The following is a 23,764-nucleotide window of genomic DNA, read 5'->3' as shown; positions in this document are numbered from 1 at the left end:
GAGGATGCTGACGCAGGGTTTGGGGTGTGCAATGGAATATTAGTCTGCTTAAAGGAGTGTTTGTTGATATGGGGATACTCTTCCAGGACTCAATATTTAACACACTGACAAGGGGCCTTGGAGCTGATTCTAATAGTGGGATAGTATTTCAATACTTGGAAAAAATGGATGCCCACATTAAATGAGATAGTATGCTGGAACTACCATGACAGAGTACTGACGAGGGCATTAAAAGTTCCAAAACTAAAGCACATCAAAGACCTATCATTAGAGCAAGGATTCTGGAGGCCAGGTAATATATGTAGTTCTGACCCAGGTCTTTCTTACAGTGGGTCCAAATCTTCGCAGATGCACCTAGTGATCATTTCCTTGGTATCCAAATGCATAATCAGGTTGCACATACTCAGTGTCTCGGAGAGCCCAGACATTACTTCCTTGACCTATGTAATAAGGACTATTGTAGTAGGAAAGGCCAAATGAAAGCTCCTGAACCACAACTCTCCACCCCAAGTCTGGCTGAGATAATAATTCACAAACAATACTGCCTCTTGGGCGGAATGATGTGCTAACCCTAAAAACATAAGGGATACAAGGGTAGTAGTCCCCTATTATATCCCATTTCAGTTTACCAGTCTCGTCTGTAAGAAAACCATAGATGACAGAGGAGTCCTGCAAACTTAACTGAGTGGTAGGCGCTCTGCAACTGCTCTGCATGATGTATCTAGACTAGAATGAAGCGACAGAGCTTCTCTTACATAGCATGCAGCTATTGATCTAATGAATGTATTTCCTTCAATATCCATCAGGAAGAAAGATCAGAAGCAATTTGCATTTACCCAGGATGGTCAACAGTATACATTCATTGTCTTGCCTCAGGGCTCTCCCACTAACTCTCCTGATCTCTGTCAAAACATAGCCCAATGGATCCTGACTTTCTGGACCTTCCATGTAACATTACATTGGTCTATTATATAGATACATAATATTAACTGGACCTGATGAGCAAGAAGTGGCAACTACTCTAAATACCCTGGTAAGATCATGTGTTCCAGAGGTTGGGAGATAAGAATCCATGATCTGGGGCATGTTATGCCAGCACATGGCCATTAGAGTACGGGAATTATTATCGTACCTTGAGACTTCTAACACTAAGAAAGAAGCATCATGTTTGGTAGGCCTCTTTTGGCTTTAGAGACAGCACAGTCTGCATTTGAAAATATGGCTCCAAACTTTACTGGGTGACTTAATGGTCTTTCAGTTTTGAGTCCCACTAATGCCTCAACTTTAGCTGATCCCTGTGGCTTCACTGGAGGAGGTTCCCTACACTGAGCTGACGGAAAAGGATAAAACTAGGGTATATTGTGGTATGGCTGAGTAATGACTAAACCTGTAATTTCCACAGGTAACTACTGTAAACTTTAGACCAAATGCAAAACAAAAGCAAAAAGACAACAACAACCACCTGAAGACACTAGAGAGTAAATAAAGGCAAGTATATACTGGAAGGGAGTTAAAACTTGAAAGAAGAGAACAGCATGAGATGAGTTTCCAATTTTTGCAGCTTTTAGCTTAAGGGTACAGTGCGGTTGGTGCTATGCAAGGCAGCTAAAACTGAAAGAAATTCTGTCTCTCCAGTCTTAAAAATGAGAGAACAAACTTGGGGACAACTATGTTGCTGCAAAGTGAGAAGGGATGAGATCCCAGAAAGGAGAGAGAGAGAGGAGAAGCCCCAGACTGTGTATGCAAACACTGCCTAAACTCTAGTTCATTCAAGAACTACACACACACGGGACCGACTGCAAGCAGCCCAGCTAAGAATAAAAGAACTGAGCTGCGATTTGGGCTGATGCCCAGAAGACGAAAGTTTACAGTATGAATACAGCCAAATTAACTGCCTCTATAAAAACAACAACGAAAACAAAACCGTTCTTCAGAAAAATACAACAGAATCCAGTCTCCACAGTATGACCTTCAGAACACCCAGGATACCGTATAAAATTACTTTACAAAGAAGCAGGAAAATGTAACCTGCTTTCCAGAGAGAAGACAGTTCATGGAACCAATTTTCAGAAGACCTAGATTTTGAAATTTATAGATAAGGATTATAAAGAGTTTATTATAATCATACTCAGTGGAATCAAGGAAAATAGATTTTCAATGAATGAAAGGTTAGGAGGTCACAGCAGAAAAATGGAATCTATACATATTTTAAAAAAACAAACAGAAATTCTAGAATTGAACAAAACAATACCCAAAATAAAAAATTCAGTAGATGGGATTAACAGTGCAGTGGAGGTAATAGAGGAAAGAGTTATTAAAAGAAATTACCCAATCTACAGAAGACAGAAAAAAGATGGGGGAAAAATGAACAGAGACTGAGGGACCTACAGGATAATATCCAGGAGGAGGAGATAAAGACAGGACAGAACACTATTTGCAGAAATGACTGATTATGCCCCAAATCTGGTGAAAGATACAAATTTACAGATTCAAGGTCAGCAGATCTTAAGCAGGAAAAATATGAAGAAGCCATACTCAGGCACATCACAATCAAACTGCTGAAACCAAAAATAAAAAGAAAATCTTTTTTTAATAAAGACTTTATTTATTTATTTGACAGAGAGGGACAGCCAGCAAGAGAGGGAACACGAGCAGGGGGAGTGGAAGAGGAAGAAGCAGGCTCCCAGCAGATCAGGGAGCCCGATGCAGGGCTCGATCTGAGGACCCTGGGATCACGCCCTGGGCCGAAGGCAGACGCTTAAAGACTGAGCCACCCAGGCACCCCGAAAAATAAAAAGAAAATCTTGAAAGCACCAAAGAAAAATGAAAAATTACATACCGCAGAACAACAACTTGAATGACTCCTGACTTAGAATGGAGGCCAGAAGACAGATGGGGGGGCTGAATTGTGGATGCCCCAAAAATATATCTGCTCCAGTCCAAGCTGATGATGTACAAGGATCCTGAACTCACCTCCTCCCATAGACACACTGAATCTACAGCTACAGATGGAACAATTTCCTCTGAAAAACAAACAAAAACAAATAAAACAAAAAACACCCAAACCAGCTGAATAATGTCTACGCATTGGGTGAAACAGAGAAAACTCACATAGAAGCGGATAGGAGAGACTCAGACACACTCTTCCTATGAAGCCCACCCTTAGTGTGGTGCCCATAACCAGAAGGGAACTCAAAACCCCAAGCTTCTCACTGAGGAGCGAATGGTTTGAACTCCACCTCTGCCACTCCAACTTTTAAGACCTGCACTGAGAGATGAGCCTCAAAACATCTATCTTTGAAAGCTAAGAGGCTTCAGTCCACAACTACAAGGCTATGAGAACTAAGGAACAATTTTAAAGGGCTGTGTGCACAGACTCACCCACCCCCAAAGACCAGCACAGAGGTAGTCAACTGAAAAGTGCCTAGGATTTTGTGAAAGAGGCTTATTTGCTTATCTTAAAGCATTAGCCTAATGTGACACACATCTAGTCTACTAAAATACTGCCCCAAGATGGAGGCTAGCAGGCACCATCCTCGTGCTCTCTGACTTGCTCAAGTGTACTGGTATCTCCCAGAAAGGGGCTTGTACCCTCATTTGGCCACCTGATTGTTGCAGCTGCTGCCCAGGGGACATCCCTAGGTCACTTGGCCCTGGTGGCCAGTGGAACTTATACTTGTTGGTCCCACAGGTCTGTAACAAATAAAAATAGAGTTCCTAGGGGCACCTGGTTGGCTCAGTTGGTAGAATACAGGACTCCTGATCTCAGTCTTGTGAGTTCAAGCCCCATGTTGGGTGTAGAGCCTATTTAAAAAAACAAAAAGATGAAAGATAAAAAACAGAGTTCTTTTTTTTTTTTTTCCTAAAGATTTTATTTATTTATTTGACAGAGAGACAGCCAGCGAGAGAGGGAACACAGGCAGGGGGAGTGGGAGAGGAAGAAGCAGGCTCCCAGCAGAGGAGTCTGATGTGGGGCTTGATCCCAGGACTCTGGGATCACGCCCTGAGCTGAAGGCAGATGCTTAATGACTGAGCCACCCAGGTGCCCCAAAAAACAAGAGTTCTTAACCAGCTACCACCCCAAGGCCATGGTAAAGAGGCAACAGAATAAGATGCCCAATCTTTCTGTGAAAGAGGCTTATTATCTTATATTCAGAGCTGTGGCCTGAGGGGCAGCCTTCTAATTAAATACACACCTAACAGCTGAATGTCATGCTCTCCAGAGACCTTAGAGGGCAGGTGTTATCATTGTGCTTTCCTTTTGCCACTCTCTAGAGGTCAGTATCTTCCAGAGAGAAGCTTGTACTCATATCTGGTGCCCTGATTTTTATGCCCAGTGCCTGGTATTTGAGGCTACTGTCTAATGTCCCTTGATCCCCTAGATCTTGTGGGCAACAGGGCTCATGTTCCTTGGGTTCCAGGAAGGTGACTGCAACAGAGACAGTTCTTGGCTGGCTACTATCCCGAGGGCACAGTGCAAAGAGCAGAGTGAAACACACCACCAGTTTCTGCGAAAGGTGCTTTCCAGGGATGGAGGCTGGTGGATGTCATCTTTGCACTCTGCTTCTGCTTTGCTATAGATTGTCAGTATCTTCCAGAAAAGAGCTTGTACACTCATCTGGTGGCCTGAGTCTGGTAGCTGCTGCCCAGGGGACACCTCTAGATCATATGGCTCTGGTGGCTAGTAAGGCTTATTTATGCTTGCAGTCCCATAGGACTATATTATTTCCATACTCTAAAAGCTGTTGCCCATGGGTCTCACTTTCAATCAATCTGAATCTAGGTGCTGACTGAGATCTTCCCTTTTGGGACACTGAGAGGTCTTAGTAGACCCTCAACTACTGAGAGGCACTAAAAATAAAGTAAGCTGCTTGGACAGTCATAAAGGTTTGAGAACAACGAAGAGCTAGGGCAAGGTTAAACAATAAGCTTCATGTTCTACATGATGCCCCTCCTTGAAGCTTGGGAGATGTGGCTGTTTTATGTAATACATACAAACCAACACAGAGAATCAAGGAAAATAAAGACACAGAGATGAATATGTTCCAAAAACAAACAAACAAAAAGATAAAACTTCAAAAAAAAATGTAAATGAAACAGAGGTAAGTGCTTTACCTGATAAAGTGCTCAAAGTCATGGTCATAAAGTTGTTCATCAATCTCAGGAGAAGAACAGATAAACAAAGTAAGAATTTCAACAAAGAGAAAGTATAAGAAGGTACCAAAAAAGAAGTCACAGAGCTGAAGAATACAATAACCCAAATGAAAAATACAATAGAGAAGTTCAACAACAGACTACATGAGGCAGAAGAAAGGATCAGTGAACTTAAAGATAGGGTCCTGGAACTCACCCAACCAAAGCAGCAAAAATGAAAAAAGAAAAAAGTAAAGAGAGCCTAAGGGACTTGTAGGACAGCATCAAGTGTCCAACATCCACATTTAGGTGTTTCAGGAGAGAAAAAGAGTCAGAAAACTTATTTAAAGAAATAATGACAGAAAACTTCCCTAACCTGGGGAATGAAACAAACATCAAGATCAAGGAAGCCCAAGACGTTTCAAAGAAGATGAACCCAAAAGGACCCATACCAAGACCCACTATGATTGTAGTATCAAAAGTTAAAGACAAGGAGAAATCTTAAAAACAGCAAGAGAAAGAGAACTTGTTACATATAAGGCTATGAGAAGACTATTCAATGGAAACTTTGTAGGCCAGAAGAGAGTGGCATGATATATTCAAAATGTGAAAGAAAAAAAAAAACAACACCACCAAGAATACTCTACCTAGCAAAGTTATAATTTAGAATGAAAGGAGAGAGAAAGTTTTCAACATAAGCAAAGATTAAGGAGTTTACCACTAGACTGGTCTTACTAGAAATGTTAAAGGGACTTCTTTAAGCAGAAATGAAAGGGTACTAATTGGTAACAGGAAAACATATGAAAGTAGAACTCTAACTGGTAAAGGTAAATATATGGTAAAATTCAGGAAAACCTAATTTTGAAATGTGGTGTGTCATGCACTTATAAAGCTAGTATGAGGGATGCCTCGGTGACTCAGTCAGTTAAGCATTTGCCTTTGGGTCGGGTCATGATCCTAGGGTCCTGATACCAAGTCCCACATCAGGCTCCTTGCTCAACGGGGAGCTTGCTTCTCGGCTCCTTGCTCAACGGGGAGCTTGCTTCTCCCTCTGCCTGCTGCTCCCCCTGCTTGTGTACTCTCTCTCTCTGATAAATAGATAGATAAATAAATAAATAAATAAATAAATAAATAAATAAATAAAATCTTAAAAAAAAAGCTAGTATGAAAGTTAAAAGACAACACTAGTAAAAATAACTATATAATAACCTAAGAAATACACAAGATAAAAAGATGTAAATTGTGACATAAAAAATCTAAAACATGATGTGTGAGGGGGATAAAAATGCAGAGATTTAGAATGTGCTCAAACTTAAGTTATCAAATTAAAACAGACTGTTACAAATATAAGCTGTTTTATGTAAGCCTCATGATAACCACAGGCAAAACTGAACAGTAGGTACATAAAAGGTAAAGGAATCTACGCATACCACTACGGGAATATCACATCATAAAGGAAAAGAGCAAGAGAAGAAAGGAACAAGAACACAAAATAATCAGAAAATAATTAACAAAATTAAAATAAGTACATACCCATCAGTAATTACTTTAAATGTAAAAAGACTAACTTCTCCAATCAAAAGACATAGTGGCTGAATGTATAAAAAAACAATACCTATCAATGTGCTGCCTATAAGAGATTCACTTCAGACGTAAGGACACAGACTAAAAGTGAAAGGATGGAAAAAGATACTCCATGCAAATGGAAACCAAAAGAAAGTTGGGGTATCTATAACAATACCTGACAAAAAAGACTTTACAAGGACTGTAACAAGAGACAAATACATTGCAACAAGAAGATATAACATTTGCAAATATTTATGCACCCAGCATAGAAGCACCAAAATATATAAATGAAATATTAACTAGGCCTGAAGAGAGAAATAGATAGCAATACAATAATGGTATAGGACTTTAACACCCCACTTTCCTCAATGGTAGGTCATCCGCAAAGAAAATCAATAAATAAGGAAACATTATTGCCTTTAAATAAATCAGACTAGATGGAATTAACAGACATATATAGAACGTTTGATCCAAAAGCAACAGAATACATGTTCTTCTGATGCACACATGGAACATTCTCCAGGATAGATCGTAGGTTAGTCCAGGGGCACCTGGGTGGCTCAGTTGGTAAGCGTCTGCCTTTGGCCCAGGTCATGATCCCAGAGTCCTGGGATTGAGCCCCACATAGGGCTACCTGCTCAGCAGGGAACCTGCGTCTCCCTCTCCCACTCCCCATGCTTGTGTTCCCTCTCTTGCTGTCTCTCTCTCTCTGTCAAATAAATAAATAAAATCTTAAAAAAATCATAGGTTAGTCCACAAAAAGGTCTTAATAAATTTAAGAAGACTGAAATCATATCAAGCATCTTTTACAACCATAATGGTACAGAACTAGAAATTAATTATGAGAAGAAAACTGGAAAATTCACAACTATGTGGAGGTTAAACAACATGCTACTCAAAAATCAATGGATCAAAGAAGAAATCAAAAGGAAAAAAAAATAGGGGCATCTGGGTGGCTCAGTCGGTTAAGTGCCTAACTCTTGGTTTTGGCTTAGGTCCTGATCTCATGGGTTGTGAGACAGAGCCCCACATTGGGCTCCATACTCAGCAGAGTCTGCTTAGATATTCTCTCCCTTTGTCCCTTCCCCCGCTCATGCGTGCTCTCTTTCTCCCTTAAACAAATCTTTAAAAAAAAATACCTCCAGACAAATGAAAACTGAAATACAACATCCCAAAATTTACAGGATGCAGCACAAGCAGTTCTAAGAAGGAAGTTCATATTGATAAGTGCCTACATCAAGAAACAAGAAAGATCTAAAATAAATGATCTACGTTTACACCTCAAGGAACTAGAAAAAGAAGAACAAATGATGCCCAAAGTTAGTACAAGGAAGAAAATAACAACAAACAGAATGGAAATAAATGAAATAGAAACTAAAAAGACAACAGAAAAAATCAATGAAACAAAGAGCTGGTTCTTTGAAAAGATAAACAAAATAAACTATTAGCTATACTCACCAAGAAAGAGGAGACTCAAATAAATGAAATCAGAAATGAAAGAGGAGATGTGACTGATAACACAGAAATACAAAGATCCATAAGAGACTACTATGAACAATTCTATGCCAACAAATTGGACATCCTAAAAGAAATGGAGGAATTCCTAGAAACACACAACTTTACAAGACTGAGTCATGAAAAAATAAAAGATCTGAATAGACTGATTATGAGTAAGGTGGTGAAATTAATAATCAAAAACATCCCAATAAACAAAAGTGTAGGACCAGATGGTTTCACTGGTGAATTCTAACAAACATTCTAAGAAGAATCAATACCAAAACTTCTCAAACTCTTCCAAAAAAGAGAAGAAAAGGGAATACTTCTAAACTCATTTTATAAGGCCAGCATTACCTGATACCAAAACCAGACAAAGATGCCACAAGAAAAGAAAATTTTAGGCCAATATGACTAATGAATATAGATGCAAAAATCCTCTACAAAATATTAGCAAACTGAATTCAAAAATACATGAAAAAAATCACATACCATGATCAAGTGGGATTTATTCCAGGGATGTGAGGGTGGTTCAACACAGGGAAATTAATCAACTTGATACTACATTAATAAAATGAAGGATAAAAATCATATGATCATTTCTATTGCAAAAAAAGCATAAGACAAAATTCAACATTTATGATAAAAATGCCAAACGAGGTGGATATAGAGGGAATGTATCTCAACATGATCAAGCTTATTTGTGACAAGGCCACAGCTAACATCATACTCATTGCTGAAAAGCTGAAAGCTTTTCCTTTAAGATCAGGAACAAGACAAGGATGCACACTTTTGCCAGTTTCATTCAACATAGTATTGGAACTCCTAGCTAGAGCAATTAGGCAAAATAAATAAATAAATAAATAAAAGGCATGGAGATTGGCAAGGAAGAATAAAACAGTCACTATTTGCAGATGACACGATATCATATATAGAAAACCCTAAAGACTCTACCAAAAAAACTGTGAGAAGTAATAAATTTAGTAGGGACACCTGGGTGGCTCAGTCAGTTAAACGTCTGCCTTTGGCTCGGGTCATGATCCCGGGGTCCCGGGATCGAGTCCCGCAGTGGGCTCCTTGCTCAGTGGGGAGCTTGCTTCTCCCTCTGCCTGATGCTCCCCCTGCTTGTGCTCACTCTCTCTCTGCCTCTGACAAATAAATAAATAAAATCTTAAAAAAAAAGTAGTAAAGTTGGAGAATACAATATCAATATACAAAAATTTGTTTGCATTTCTATACACTAATAATGAACTATCAGAGAAATTAAGAACACAACTGCCTTTACAATTTCATAAAAAAGAATAAAATACCTAGGAATAAATTAGACCAAGGAGGTGAAAGGCCTGTACATTGAAAACATAACACACTAATGAAAGAAACTGAAGAAGACACAAATAAATGGGAAGATATTCTGTGCTCATGGATTGGAAAAATTTATATTGTTAAAATGTCCATCCTAGCCAAAGTAATCTACAGAGTCAATGCAATCTCTATTAACATTCAAATGGCATTTTTCATAGAAATAAAACAGTCCCAAGATTTGTATGGAACCACAAAAGACCCCAAATAACAAAGGCAATCTTGAGAAAGAAGAATAAAGGTAGAGGCATCATGCTTTCTGATTTCAAACCATGTATACAGAAATCAAAACAGTATGATACTGACATAAAAACAGATTTGCAGATCAGTGGAACAGAAGAGAGAGGCAAGAAATAAACCCACACATATACGGTCAATGAATTTACGACAAAGGAGACAAGAATATGCAAAGGAAAAAGAACAGTGTCTTCAACAAACTGTATTGGGAAAACTGCATAGCCACATGCAAAAGAATGACACTCAACCACCATCTTAAACCATACGCAAAAGATAACTCAAAATGAATTAAACACTTGAATATAAGACCTGAAACCATAAAACTCCTAGAAGAACACATAGGCAGTAAGCTCCTTAATAATAGTCTTGGTGGTGAATTTTTTGGATGTGACTCCAAAAGTAAAAGCAATAGGGGTGCCTTGGCTCAGTCATTAAGCATCTGCCTTCAGCTCAGGTCATGACCTCAGGGTCCTCCGATTGAGCCCGCATCGGGCTCCCCAGTCAGCAGGAAGCCTGCTTCTCCCTCTCCCACTTCCCCTGCCTGTGTTCCCTCTCTTGCTGTCTCTGTGTCAAATAAATAAATAAAATATTTAAAAAGCAAAGAAACAAAAAAAGAGTAATAAAAGCAAAAATTAACAAGGGGGACTACATCAAACTAAAAGGTTTCTGCACACTAAAAGAAACCATTAATAAAATGGAAAGGTGACCTACTAAATGGGGAAAAATATTTGCAAATTATATATCTTATAAGGAGTTAATACCCAAAAATACATAAAGATCTAATACAACTCAGTAGCAAACAAAAAGAATTTCCATTAAAAACAGACAGAGGATTTGAATAGAAATCTTCCCAAAGACAACATACATAAGGCCAATAGGTACATGAAAAGGTGGTCAACATCCGTAATCATCAGGAAAATGCAAATCAAAACCACAAAGATCACTTCCCACCTGTTAGAGTGGCTATTATCAAAAGTAAAAAATAACAAATATTGGTGAGGATATGAAGAAAAACCCTTATGCATAGTTGGTAGAAATTTAAATTACAACCATTATGGAAAACAGTATAAAAATCCTCAAAAAATTTAGAATAGAATTACTATATGATCCAGCAATTCCACTTCTAAAGGAAATGAAAACACTAACTTAAAAGGATATATTCACCCATGTTCACTGCAGCATTATTTACATTACCCAAGACATGGAAGCAACCTAAGTGTCCATCAATAGTGTATAAATACAACAGACTATTATTCAGTCATAAAAACGAGGGAAATCCTGCCATTTGGAACAACATGGATGGACCTTGAGGGTATTATGCTAAGTGAAGTAAGTTACATAGAGAAAGACAAATACCGTATCATCGCCCTTGTATGTGAAATCTAAAAACATGGAAACATACAAACAAAAAATCAAACTCATAGATACAGAGAATAGACTGCTGGTTGCCAGGGGGAGGGGATGAAGGTAGGCAAAATGTGTGTAGGTGGTTAAAAAGTTTAAACCCGCAGTTATAAAAGAAATGGGTCAGGGGTGCCTGGGTGGCTCAGCTGGTTAAGGGTCCAGGTCCAAGTCTTGATTTCGGCTCGGGTCATGGTCTCAGGGTCGTGAGACAGAGCCTTGCATCCTCAGGGTCTGTGCTCAGCAGGGACTCTACTTGAGATTCTCTCTCTTGCCCTCTGCCCCTCCCCCCAATAAATAAATCTTTTAAAAAAAGGAAATAAGTCATGGGATATAAAGTACAGAATGGTGACTATTTTTAGTAATATTGTATAGCTGAAAGTTGCTAAGAGAGATCTTAAAAGTTCTCATCAGGTGAAAAAAATTTTGTTAACTATGTAGGTTGATGGATGTTAACTAGACTTGCTGTGATGATCATTTTGCAATATATACAAATACCAAATCATTATATTGTATACCTAAATTAATATGTTAATGTGTCTATTATAAAAAAAAAAGGATATGTCTAATACTTACCCCTGGGACCCATGAATGTGAATTTATTTGGAAAAGGGGTGTTTGCAGAGCAATTAAGTTAAAGATATTGGGATGAGATCATTCTAATTAGTCAGGTAGGCCCTCAATCCAATGACAAGTGTCCTTTGACTAGAGGAAAAACACACAGGCATGGGGGAGAAGACACAGAGAAAGAACAGAAGGCCACATAAAGAGGGAGGCAGAGACTAGAGTTATTAGCTTATAAGCCAAGGAATGCCTGGAGCCACCAGAAGCTGGAAAAGCCAAGGAAGGATGCTTGCCTAAAACCTCTACGGGGAGTAGGGCCTGCCTACATCTGGATTTTGGATTTCTGCCCCCCGGAACTGTGAGAGGATGAGAGAGGAAGATTTTCTGTTGTCCTAAGCCACCAAGTTTGTGGTAATTTGTTACAGGGGCCCCAGAAAACTAACATGATAGAAAACCAGCAACATTAAGTGTGGAAAGAAAAATTTCTCAACCCAGAATTTCAGGTCCAACTAAAATATCCTTGGAGAACAACGGAGAAATGAAGACAGTTTTAGAAAAAAGAAAAAGCAAAAAAAAAAAAAAAAAAAAAAAATCGTTGCCAGCAGAGATGCACTGTAAGAAATGCTAAAGGAAGTTCTTCAGACAGAAAAGAAATGATACCAGATAAGAAACTGGAGATTCAGGAAAGAAGAAAGAGCATCATAAGTGATAAGTAAATGGGCAAATATAAAACTATTTTTCCCTCTGACTTTGAAAAGAAATACATAATAACATCAAAGCTTAATGTATAATTTTGCCTTCTAAGGTTTATAACATATGCATATATAATACATACGACATTTCTGGTATAAAAGATGGGAAGGGATAAATGGATCCATATAGTTGCAAGTTTGCTATATTTTAGGTGATATTAATTCTAAGTAGACTGTAAAGAGTTAAGGATGTATATTGCAAACCTTAGAGCAACTGCTAAGAAAAGAGTCATAGCTGAAAAGCTGTAACTTGATGCTAGCTGGCTTGAGTGGTAAAGGACGATAAAGAGTGTTCTGAGGAGGAGAAACAAAAGGATTGGTAATAAAATTGCTTGTGGCAAAGGAGATTAGAACGGGCATCATCGTGAGTTGAATAGTGGTCCCCTCCCCAATATTTCTACCCAGAATGTCAGCAGGTGACCTTATTTGGAATGAGGCTTTTTGTAGATGTAATTAAATCAAAGATCTCAAGGTAAGATCACGGGTTACGGTGGGCCAATGATGGGTTCCTTCTAAGATACAGACACGGAGGAGAAACACAGAAAAGAGAAAAAGGCCACGTGAAGACCAAGACAGAAATTGGGGTTATGAGGCCACAAGACAAGGAACACCAGGAAGCACCAGAAGCTGGAAGAGGTAAGAAAGGCAAAAGAATGAAGGTAAAGTCTTACCGTATACTATATAAAAAAATGAACTCAAAATGGATCAAAGACTTAATTGTAAGAGCTAAAACTATAAAACTCTTCGAAGAAAACAGGAGAAAGCTTCATGACATTGGATTTGGCAGTAATTCTTAGATACGGCACGAAAAGCAGTCAACAACAAAAAATGCATCAAAATTTATCTTTTATGCATCAAAGGAAACTATCAACGGAGTGAAACGGTAACCACAGAATGGAAGAAAATATTTGCAAATTATATGTCTTTTAAGAAATTAATATCCAGAATATATAAAGAATGCCTATAACACAATCACAAAAAGCTGAAAAAACAACTGGATTAAAAAATTGGTAAAGGACTTGAATTGACATTCCTGCAAAGAAGGTGTACAATTCCAGTAAGTACATGAGGAGATGCTCAACATCACTAATTATAAGAGAAATGCACATCAAAACCACAATGACATACCACTTCACACCTAGTAGGATAACTCTTACAAAACAAACCACAATAATGAAACAACAACAACAAAAAAAAAAACAAGAAAATTATAGGTGTTGGCAAGGATGCGAAGAAATTAGAACCTTGTGCAGTTGCTGGTGGGAATGTAAAATGATACAGCCACTGTGCGAAACAGCACAGCAGTTCCTCAAAAAAATAAAAATAAAATTACTATAGGATTGAGGGGCGCCTGGGTGGCACAGCGGTTAAGCGTCTGCCTTCGGCTCAGGGCGTGATCCCGGCATTCTGGGATCGAGCCCCACATCAGGCTCCTCCGCTATGAGCCTGCTTCCTCTCCCACTCCCCCTGCTTGTGTTCCCTCTCTCGCTGGCTGTCTCTATCTCTGTCAAATAAATAAATAAAATCTTTAAAAAAATAAAAATAAAAAATAAAATTACTATAGGATTGAGAAATTCCACTTCTGGGTATATACCCAAAAGAACTGAAAGCAGGGATTTGAAGAGTTATTTGTACAGTCATGTTCATAGCCACATTATTCATGAGAGCCAGAAGGTAGAAGCAACCCAAGTGTCAAGAAGCATGGATAAACCAAATGTGGCCTATACACACACTAGAGTATTATTCAGCCTTAAAAAGGATTTCTGACACATGTTACAACATGGATGAACCTGAAGACAGTATGCTAAGTAAAACTGCCCAGTCGCAAAAGAACAAATACTATGTGACTGCACTTCATGAGATACCCTGAATAGCCAAATTCATGGAGCTACAAAGTAGAATGGAGGATGACAGGGGCTGGGGGAGGGGGAACGGGGAGTTAGTGTTTAATGGGTATGGAGTTTTAGCTTGGGAAAATGTAGGAAGTTCTGGAGCTGGATGGTGGTGACGGTTGCACAACAACATGAATGTACTTAATGCCACTGACCTGGACGCTTAAAAATGCGTCAAATGATGAATTTATGTTAGGCATATTTTACCATAATTAAAACATGAAAGAAAAAGAAAAAAAGAGGAAAGGAAGGAATCTCTCTTAGAGCCTTTGAGAGAGTAGGGTCCTGCTCACAGCTTGATTTCAGCCTTCTGGTCTCTGGAACTGTGAGGGCATAAATTTCTGTTTAAAGCCATCAAGTTTGTGGCGATTTGTTGTGAAAACCATAGGAAGCTAATATAGATACACTGGGACTGCGGAAGGGAAGTACGACAGAAATGGAAACAGAAGACTCCGGTAGAAGAGACCATGCAATACATCATTATGATGAAAAGCTGGAGCAGCACTTTGTACAAGTCCCCTCTGAGTGAGGGTGGGAACTAGGGACCATGCGTGCTCCCTTTGTGGCTCTCGCTCAGTGAGCCCTTGTACTCCCAGGCCAGCTGTAGGCGTGAATGGCCAATGGCAGCAATCCCAGCTTGATAAAAGTATCGGTATCCATGGCCTCAGACCCCTCAAGAGTGAAGGTCTAGGACCCTCAAAGGCAAGCCATTTAGAACAGCAGAAGTGTTACAGTCAAGGGTGAGGGGGATCTAGAACATGTAGAGAGGAAGATGACAAATTATTTACAGCCTCGGGACCAACTGCAGCACTGGGGCTGCAGCTCACCTCTCAAACCTTCCTCTTTTAAGTCTTCCCCCAGAAATTGTGACTAATCCCAAACTTACAGAGGCTGTGATGGGATGACCTTAATGTAAAATAAAAGTGGATCGAGCAGGGCTTGGGATGATCTATACAGACAGTGCTCCACCCAGATCCCGGTAACCTCCTCCCACGGAGTCTGTGTACTTTCTTTTCTAATGGCCCATACTAACTACAGCAGATCCTTGAACAACACGAGTTTGAACTACATGGGTCCATTTAAATTATACATGGATTTTTTTCCCAATAGAGCACAGTAAATGCATTTTCTCTTCCTTGTGATTTTCTTAATATTTTTTCTCTAACTTATAGTATTTTAAGAATACAGTATACAATACATATGAAAAATCTGTGTTGACTGTTTTTGTTTTTGGTAAGGCTTCTGGTCAATAGTAGGCTAAAAGTAAAGTTTTTGGGGAGTCTAAAGTTACACGTGGATTTTCAACTGCAGAGGGGGTTGGCATCCCCAACCCCCATGTTGCTCAAGGGTCAGATGTATCCTTTCTCAAGGACGACACTCCTATTGATGTGGCTTTGAAGCATAGAGAGCCAGAAATGTCTGGAAGCTGACTGACTGCTCTAGGACTAGGAAAGCCCACGCTGAAGTTAGGACCAACTCTGGGGAGTGACTTACATCCCAGAACATCATGCAGGATCAGCCTGAAGCTGAAACTCCACTCTATGGGATTCTGCCTGACAGTGTACCTTCCCTTTCCCGGTTCCCCACTCCCTAACGGGTTTCTCCTGGGAGTACTTCACAATAAAGCCCTTGACAGTATCCTCATCTCAGGGTTTGCTTCTGGGGAACCCAACCTGAGGCAGTGGAGAAAATGTCCTGACTTCCCCACTTATAATCTGGCATCTGTATCTCCTAAATGTTTCATGTCAAAGGCTGGTTATCTTTTCCCATGGGGCACTTTTTGGGCTTCTTCTTATTCCCAGATGAGAGTTACCTCCTCTGGTTAGCTCCCTGAAACCTTCCGCCCCTCTTAATCTCCTACTTCCTACGCTGTACCCCTCACAGGGGATGCCTGTAGGAATCACTTTGCCCCTCCAGATGGCCCTCTTGGTCAGCAACCATTTCAAAGACAATTTTTGTGGAATCTCTGGCTGACCCCCACAAACATGCATGTTTGCCCCTCAAAATTCTGGATGTGCAGGCCCTTCCGGAGACAGGTATTTTCTGTGGCCACAGGCTATGCCCACTCAGCCTTTGGCCTGCTCACATATTCACGTTTGCAGACATGAATGAGGAACCAGTGCCCAAGTCTCCAAACTCAAGGGGACACACTTCAGTATCTGAGTGGTCCCTAAGGCACCCTAAGGTGCACCTGGGCAGTACTGGGTGGGAAGAATTCTCTAAATGTTCTTTCATCTCGGCTGATAAGTCTACAAGTCTCTCCAGTACACCCTCAAAGTGGGGGATGGGCTGATGAGCTGGCAGAACTGGTTTTTGGATGACCTTCTTCACAGGCCTTCCAAACTTCATCTAGAACTTTGCATTAAAATGGCACCTACTGTTTTCAGGTTCCAGGCCATAGTGGAAACTCCAGACTAAAAGAGTCCCCTTTTTACATCCTGTATATAAGGCTCCTGGTGCATATACTTTCCTCCAAGTTTGGTAATTGTGAGCCACTACTGGTTACAAACATCCTCCAGAAGAGAGAAAAAAGGGAGAAGCGGCACAGGACACTCCCATTCAGGTGGGAGGGAACAGAATAAGGCCATCAACAAGAGACACTGTACCTGCATACACAAGCACAACTCATTGGGGTTAATGCCGGAAACCTCGGTCATATAAATCCTATGCTCTCACAGCTAGAATCTAGTTCATCAGGAAATCCCTACATAACTTCATCCCTCTTTACCTGTTCTCTGCTGGCCTGTTTCCTCAGAATTTATGATACTCCTCAGGATAAATTTCTCAATACTTGGAGCCCTCCAAGCTGTTTAGGGCCTTACAGAAGGGCCTGAGTTAGGCTCCAGCAAAAAAGTTCACACTAGAGTTGAATTATGCACTGCCCTGCCTCTCATTTTGTATCCTGCTTGCAAGCACCCATCTCATCCTCTCTAGGATGCGAGAACTGCCAGAGAGAGGGACATCAAGCATGAAGGAATGGAGCTGTTCTGGGAAACTCGAGGACACAGAATAGGAGGTGAGGGAAAGCAGAGTGAGAACTAAAGTTGGAAACGTGTACTGGAGGTAGACTGTAAACAGCCTTCAGAGCTACAGTGAAGCCCACCATGGAGCTACAAGGAGTGAGGAGTGGGACAAAGACATTGGCTACCTGATGGTTATTTTAACCAGTATGTCCTTGGTTATTATTGTAGGAAAATATTTTCTAAACCCAATTCTTTCACATCTACATCAAAGACTTCTTGGCAAATGTCTAGTTTTGTTCTAGATCCTAGACTTGAGAGTCTGGCACTCAGGATACCAAGGCCCTTTCTATAGTCACCATAGTGATCTAGAGCAATGATCTTTGACTTTTTTTCCTTTGGTAACCCCAAACGAATTTTGAAACATTATGTAATTACTCATTTCTTAAAATATCCAAATCTTTTCAGCATAAATTTAAATAGTTGAGAATATGATTTTCAGTGTATTATACTGACATTTATTTTATTTGTTTTCGAAGGATTTATTTATTTTAGAGAGAGCAAGCTCATGTGGGCAGGGGGAGGGGCAACGGGAGAGGGAGAAAGGGAAAGAATCCTCAAGCAGACCCCTGCTGAGTGTGGAGCCCAATGTGGGGCTTGATTCCAGGACCCGAAGATCATGACCTGAGCCAAAACTAAAAGCTGGCAACTGACTGAGCCACCCAGGTGCCCCAATAAATACTGACCTTTAAAAATAAAGCTGTTGTTATTTTTCTCAATGAAATTTATAGAAATTTCATAACATCGTCCTTTTAAGTATACATGAACAAGCTGTTTTCTGATAGGAGAAAATTTTATATCCATTTTTTTCCTCCTTGAATTCATATATCTATTCCTTTCCCCCCAAAATTTTATGCTTGAAAGTCTTATTGCTCACCTTATCCTACTTCTCTTCTGCATGTTGTGTTTTAATTTTTATTTTTGGTGATCCCAGGCTTGGAATGTTAGCAAAAAAGCTTTCTGCATTTAAATTATCATTGTAATTGTAATTAAATGCAATTGGTCAAACAATAAGTACATAAACATTTTGATAATGATTAAACAGAATTTTATTACAACTATATCTTTAAACCAACCAATAACTAAAAAAATAGTTTGCATATCCATGCATGAATATTACTTATTGCTAGAATGAGATGATTTGGCATCAAATTTATTTTTAGGTCACTAACATTTTATAGATGTTAGTACTTCAAAGACTTGTTTGTAGAAGAATGAAAGTTGTCTCTTAGCAATGTTACACAACTTCTTTGGATTCCTTCAAAGTTATTATGTTAAAAATTACATAGTGACTGGTTAGCAAAATCATTTTAAATCATTTAAACTTAATTCAATCATCATTCAGTTTTGTTGAGAACAAAGTACTGGAAATCACCTGACTAGTAAAAGCATTTTTTATATAGTTACTGGAGAAAATCACTTTCTCAATTTTGGAAAAGCATACCTAAAAGTCTTTATCAAGAATTATGAAATAACTATTAATTAAACCCATGTAGCAGACACAATCCTAGGTACTTACCACAATCTACTTTGTTTCCTTTTTTCTAGGTGGACAGGGAGTACATTGTTTGGCTTCTCATGCAGCTTCTCAGGGCTGTGTGATTAGGTACTGACCACTGAATAGCGAGCAGGAATGATGTGCTTCTGAGATAGGGCAGTTAATAGCTGGTGACCCTCCCTTCTGTCCCCTCTGCCAGCAATATGGGAGACCATGAATTCCAGATGGTGTAACTGATAGAAGGCTAGCTAACCCCTTTGGACTTTGAAAGAACAGAATATGTATGTTAAGACATGATGTTCCCAGGGTGTGGAAACCTAGTAATGTGTCAGCTTGGCTAGGCTGGGCCACATTTCCCTGAATTTTGTTCGTGTTCCTAATTAGGGTGGGCCACGAGACAGATTCCTGTGTGGGCTTTGTAGAGTAGAAGTAAAACTGAGGTCATTTTATAGCTCATATACATTGTCATTGATCTGCTCCCTTACCTCCTTGGTATGAAGAGCGTCTGGGTCGGCAATCACTCCAAGTTCCCTTACAGCCTCTGTTAGCTTCCCTGATTCCTGGGCCATGGATGTGCGTTAGGTTCTTTGACAAAGCACTCCAGCCTCTGCAGGACAGCCACACCACCAAGGTCAGAGGCAATAAGAACTGACAGGTTTCAGTCCATCCTCATGGACTCCTGTTTGGCTTATGCTTGCTCTCCCACATCTTATTTCCATCTTCCCTTCCTGACTGCCTGCCCCAAGGTATTTAGATCCAGTGTCAACTGTGAAGACAACAGGCTTACAGATGTTTAATAAGATTTAACAATTATATAAGGTCAACTCCTTGTAAAAAATTCCTTAATACACTCAGTGGTTCTGCTTCTCTGACTGAATTTGGACTGATACGCAGGGTTGCACAGGATTAATTTGCTACTGTGACATAGTGTATTCTATTTTGACTAATATACCTTTCTTTACTCTTTCACTTGGAGATAGCTTCTTTCACCTGATAAGTTTCAAAAGTGTTGGGAAAACACAGATATTAATTTCAATACATGTCTGCCAATAAATTAATTGGTGAAATGTTTCTATTTATGTGCTTTAAGCGTATCTTCCTAAAAATTGTGAAACTAAAGATACAACTCATCTGATACCTATTATTGACAAAGCCAGTCTACACCAACAAACCAGTCATCCAAAACGGCTGTCAGAAAAAGTGTGGCTACGTTTTTCAGTTCAAATAAACGTGCTCATATGTATTTTATAACTACCTTGTTTTTTATTCTATAGATATATAAGACATGGAGCTTGGATAATCCAAGAGAAAGCTAGGAAGATGCCATAACACCTCATGATCTTTTGATCATGTTTTGAAAGTCACACACCCTCACATCTGCCATATTCTTCTTTGGGAAAATTTAACATAAAGAATTACTGTTTATATTACAAAGCTTTAATAATCAAAACAGTATGGTACTGACACACAAACAAACACAAAGATCAATGAATCAGGATAAAGAGACAAGATAAAAGCCTAAACTTACATGCAATCTAGGACAAAGGAGGCAAGAATATACAATGGGGAAAAGACAGTCTCCAATAAATGGTGTTGGGAAAACTGGACAGCAACATGCAAAATAATGAAACTGGACCACTTTTTTATACGATATGCAAAAATAAACTCAAAATGGATTAGAGACCTAAATGTGAGACCTGAAGCCATAAAACTCCTAGAAGAAAATATGTATAGGCAGTACTTTCTTTGATATCAACCTTAGCAACATTTTTCTAGATATGCCTCCTCAGGCAAAGGAAACAAAAGCAAAAATACAATATTAGAATTATACCAAAATAAAAAGCTTTTGCATATCAAAAGGGAACCATCAACAAAACGAAAAGGCAACCCACTGAATGGGAGAAGATATTTGCAAATGGTATGTCCAATAGGGGTTAATATCCAAACTACAGAAATAAGCAACTCAACCCCCAAAAAATCTGATTACAAAATGGGTGGAGGACCTGAAGAGACATTTTTTCCAGAGAAGACATACAAATGGCTAACAGATCCATGAAAAGATGCTCAACATCATTAATCATCAAGGAAATGCAAGTCAAAAAAGATGACAATGACATGTCATCTTATACCTGTCAGAATGAGTAGTATCAAAAAGAGAAGAAATGACAGGGGTTGATGAGGATGTGGAGAAAAAGGAACCCTTTTACACTCTTGATGGGAATGTAAACTGGTGTAGCCACTGTGGAAAACAGTATTAAGGTTCCTCAAAAAAGTAAACATAGAAATACCATATGATCCAGTACTCCACTAGAGTACCTAAAGAAAACGGAAATACTAATCTGAAAAGATACGTGAACCCCTATGTTTACTGTAGTATTTACAAAAGCCAAAATATGGAAGCAACTTACAAGTCCACTGACAGAGGAATGGATAAAGAAGATGTGGTATACATATACAATGGAATATTACTCAGCCATAAAAACGAACAAGATCTTGCCTTTTGGGACAATGTGGATGGACCTAGAGAGTATTATGCTAAGTGAAATAAGTCAGAGGAAGACAAATACCATAGATTTCACTTAATGTGGAATCTAAAAAACAAAAAAACCAAAAAGCAGAAAGAACTATTAACTAGTAAGAGGGTATTAGGTACTAAGGGGCAAAGACAACACTAAATACAGAAAGAGCAGTTATAGGGAGCAACCACTATCTTTAGGGCTGAGGCAGAGTACCCAAGGAAGAAACAAATTTGGAAGAGCCCTCCCACTGCTAGGCTGAGATTCAGACCTCACTGGGGGGAGGTTAGTTATGGGTCATTGGATGGTTGAAGTTTGCTGAGGTGCTACAGGTTGCGGCTGAAGTGTCACTGAATTCACTGGGAAGCCACCCTCTGAATGTCCCAGCCACCTGTGCGTGTGTATGTCGGGGCTGGGGGGTATGGTTCTGTAAACCATTTGCTTCTGTATACCACAAAAGCAAGAAGGAAAATAAAGTATACTAGAACTAGGAAGAGAAGATCCTTCATTTGTTTGTGTTCCTGTAGGGCTCTCTACCGACAAAACTAAATGTTGTGGCAGCTGGCAGAGGAGAAACATTCACAGGGTCCTAGTTGGACTCTAGTATTCCAAAGTATGTAAAAGAAGAATGGATTTGGAACTGAGAAGCTATAAATTGATAACAGGCACACATACGGTCTGAGGCACAAAAGTTAATGTACTTGATTATGAAGTGCTCTCCTGGACTCCACTAAGTGTTTCATCATATGTATATACAGTGTATGTACCATACTGTCTTTGTATAATAATCAATTCTGAATTCTGAATACGTTTCAGACCCCAGGGTTTCGGTTAAGGGACTGTGGACCTAACTATTTTGTTGTTAGCAGGTCTTGTAAACCTCAGAGCAGAGCTATTTGAAAAACTGGGGGGAAATATGACTCAAGGTCTTCTGCCTTTACTGATGACCAAATCTAATCACCTGCTGGCTTCCAGCCTGAAGCAGTTAAAATAACTGAGAACCTGAGTTCTGGTTTGACATAAGTAATAAGGCTTGGCTCTCATATAGCTTGGGTAAAGTTTCTATCAATACACGACTTTTTCATCCCATTGAGCTCCTGGAATTTGACCCAATAGTATTTTTCAAATTAAGTGAGTGGAGCATGCAGATATAATAGGGAGCAATGGTGATAGTAGAAATTTACAGAGCACATGCTTCATGTAAAGAAGGTAGCTACTAATTAACCCCTGCCTATTTTTGCCACACATAGCCAAAAAGCCAGATAGTCTAATTTGTCAAGAGAAAATGGAAATTCAGACTTTAAAATGTGAAAATATAAAATTTTAAAACAATAAAAATGCTGTAGGATAAACATACATATTGGGGAATTCAGCATGTGACTCCTACCCTAACCCTATGTGCTCGGTCCTGTGGCAAATGCTGGTACCTTAGGCATCTTGGTTGGCTGTTACATTAGTTCTCAATGAACCTTGACTCTCTGTATTCACAACCTTGCATAGTCCCTTTCTACATGGACTCTGAGCTTGGCTGTATGACCTGCTTTAGCCAATGGGACATTAGGAAGTATGGTGTGACTGAAAGCTTGATAATCATTTGCTCACTGGGGCTTGTCTTCTTGGAAGCTAGTTACCATGCAGAAACTTGAATGATAAGACACCAGGTGAAGAAGAGAGGCCCTAAAGGATGAGAAGCCATTTTGATGAGCTCCCAGCTGACCGCAATCTCATGAGTAACCTCAGTATACTATGTGGGCCCAGCTGTGTTCAGTCGACCCACACAATTGTAAAAATAAACCACCGTTATTTTAAGCTACTAAGTCTTGGGCGTAGCTTATTATGATACACCACATAACTGAAACAGAGGTCATTTATTCTAACTCCTGTTTTACTAACCAAGGTCTAGACAGGGGAAGGGGCCTAGTGAAATTCAGACAGCAAGTTAGTGGCAATAATTTTCCAGTTCTGTGCTCTTTTTACCTATTGCTTTTAATTCTTTTGGTGGAAAGCACCAGATAAGGACTATGAAACTTCAAACTCCATGGGCGTGGAACTTACACTGTACCCTGCATGCATACAAATTACTGTAATAACTTGATCCTTAGAAATGGAAAGATTTCTAGGTCACTGAGTCCCCTCAGTTTACAGGTGCAGAGAATTCAAAACACTAGAGGAGAAAAGCAGCCTCTGATATTTGGAAGCTGGCCCGGTACAACGAACTAGGCTGTAATGTTACTAGATGATAGATGGCCCTCTTAGGTGGGCCTTGTGCTCTCCTGTTGAACAGAATTTCACAGAACATAAACATCAGATGGGGCCATTCTCTGACTGTGGA

At 39.5% G+C, this 23,764-nt stretch overlaps 1 long non-coding RNA gene across 11 annotated transcripts in view; it reads right to left on the bottom strand.

The window, feature by feature from the left end:
* The window catches only part of LOC123001701 (uncharacterized), a 71,024-nt gene that overhangs the window by 46,244 nt on the left and 1,016 nt on the right, over positions 1-23,764 (bottom strand). For 6 of the 11 annotated variants that reach the window (XR_008959241.1, XR_008959245.1, XR_008959247.1 and 3 more), the window contains exon 2: positions 19,402-19,523. The exons of 3 other annotated variants lie outside the window; for them this stretch is intronic. This is a non-coding gene — a long non-coding RNA (uncharacterized LOC123001701). Of the gene's footprint in view, positions 1-2,839; positions 3,024-3,727; positions 3,805-19,401; positions 19,524-23,764 lie in introns of all 11 variants that reach the window. 2 more of the 11 variants (XR_008959248.1, XR_008959242.1) reach the window with 2 other exon arrangements.

This window comes from Ursus arctos, unplaced genomic scaffold, assembly GCF_023065955.2.
Source record: "Ursus arctos isolate Adak ecotype North America unplaced genomic scaffold, UrsArc2.0 scaffold_15, whole genome shotgun sequence".
Lineage (NCBI taxonomy): Eukaryota > Metazoa > Chordata > Mammalia > Carnivora > Ursidae > Ursus > Ursus arctos.
This window is presented reverse-complemented; position numbering and strand designations above follow the sequence as displayed.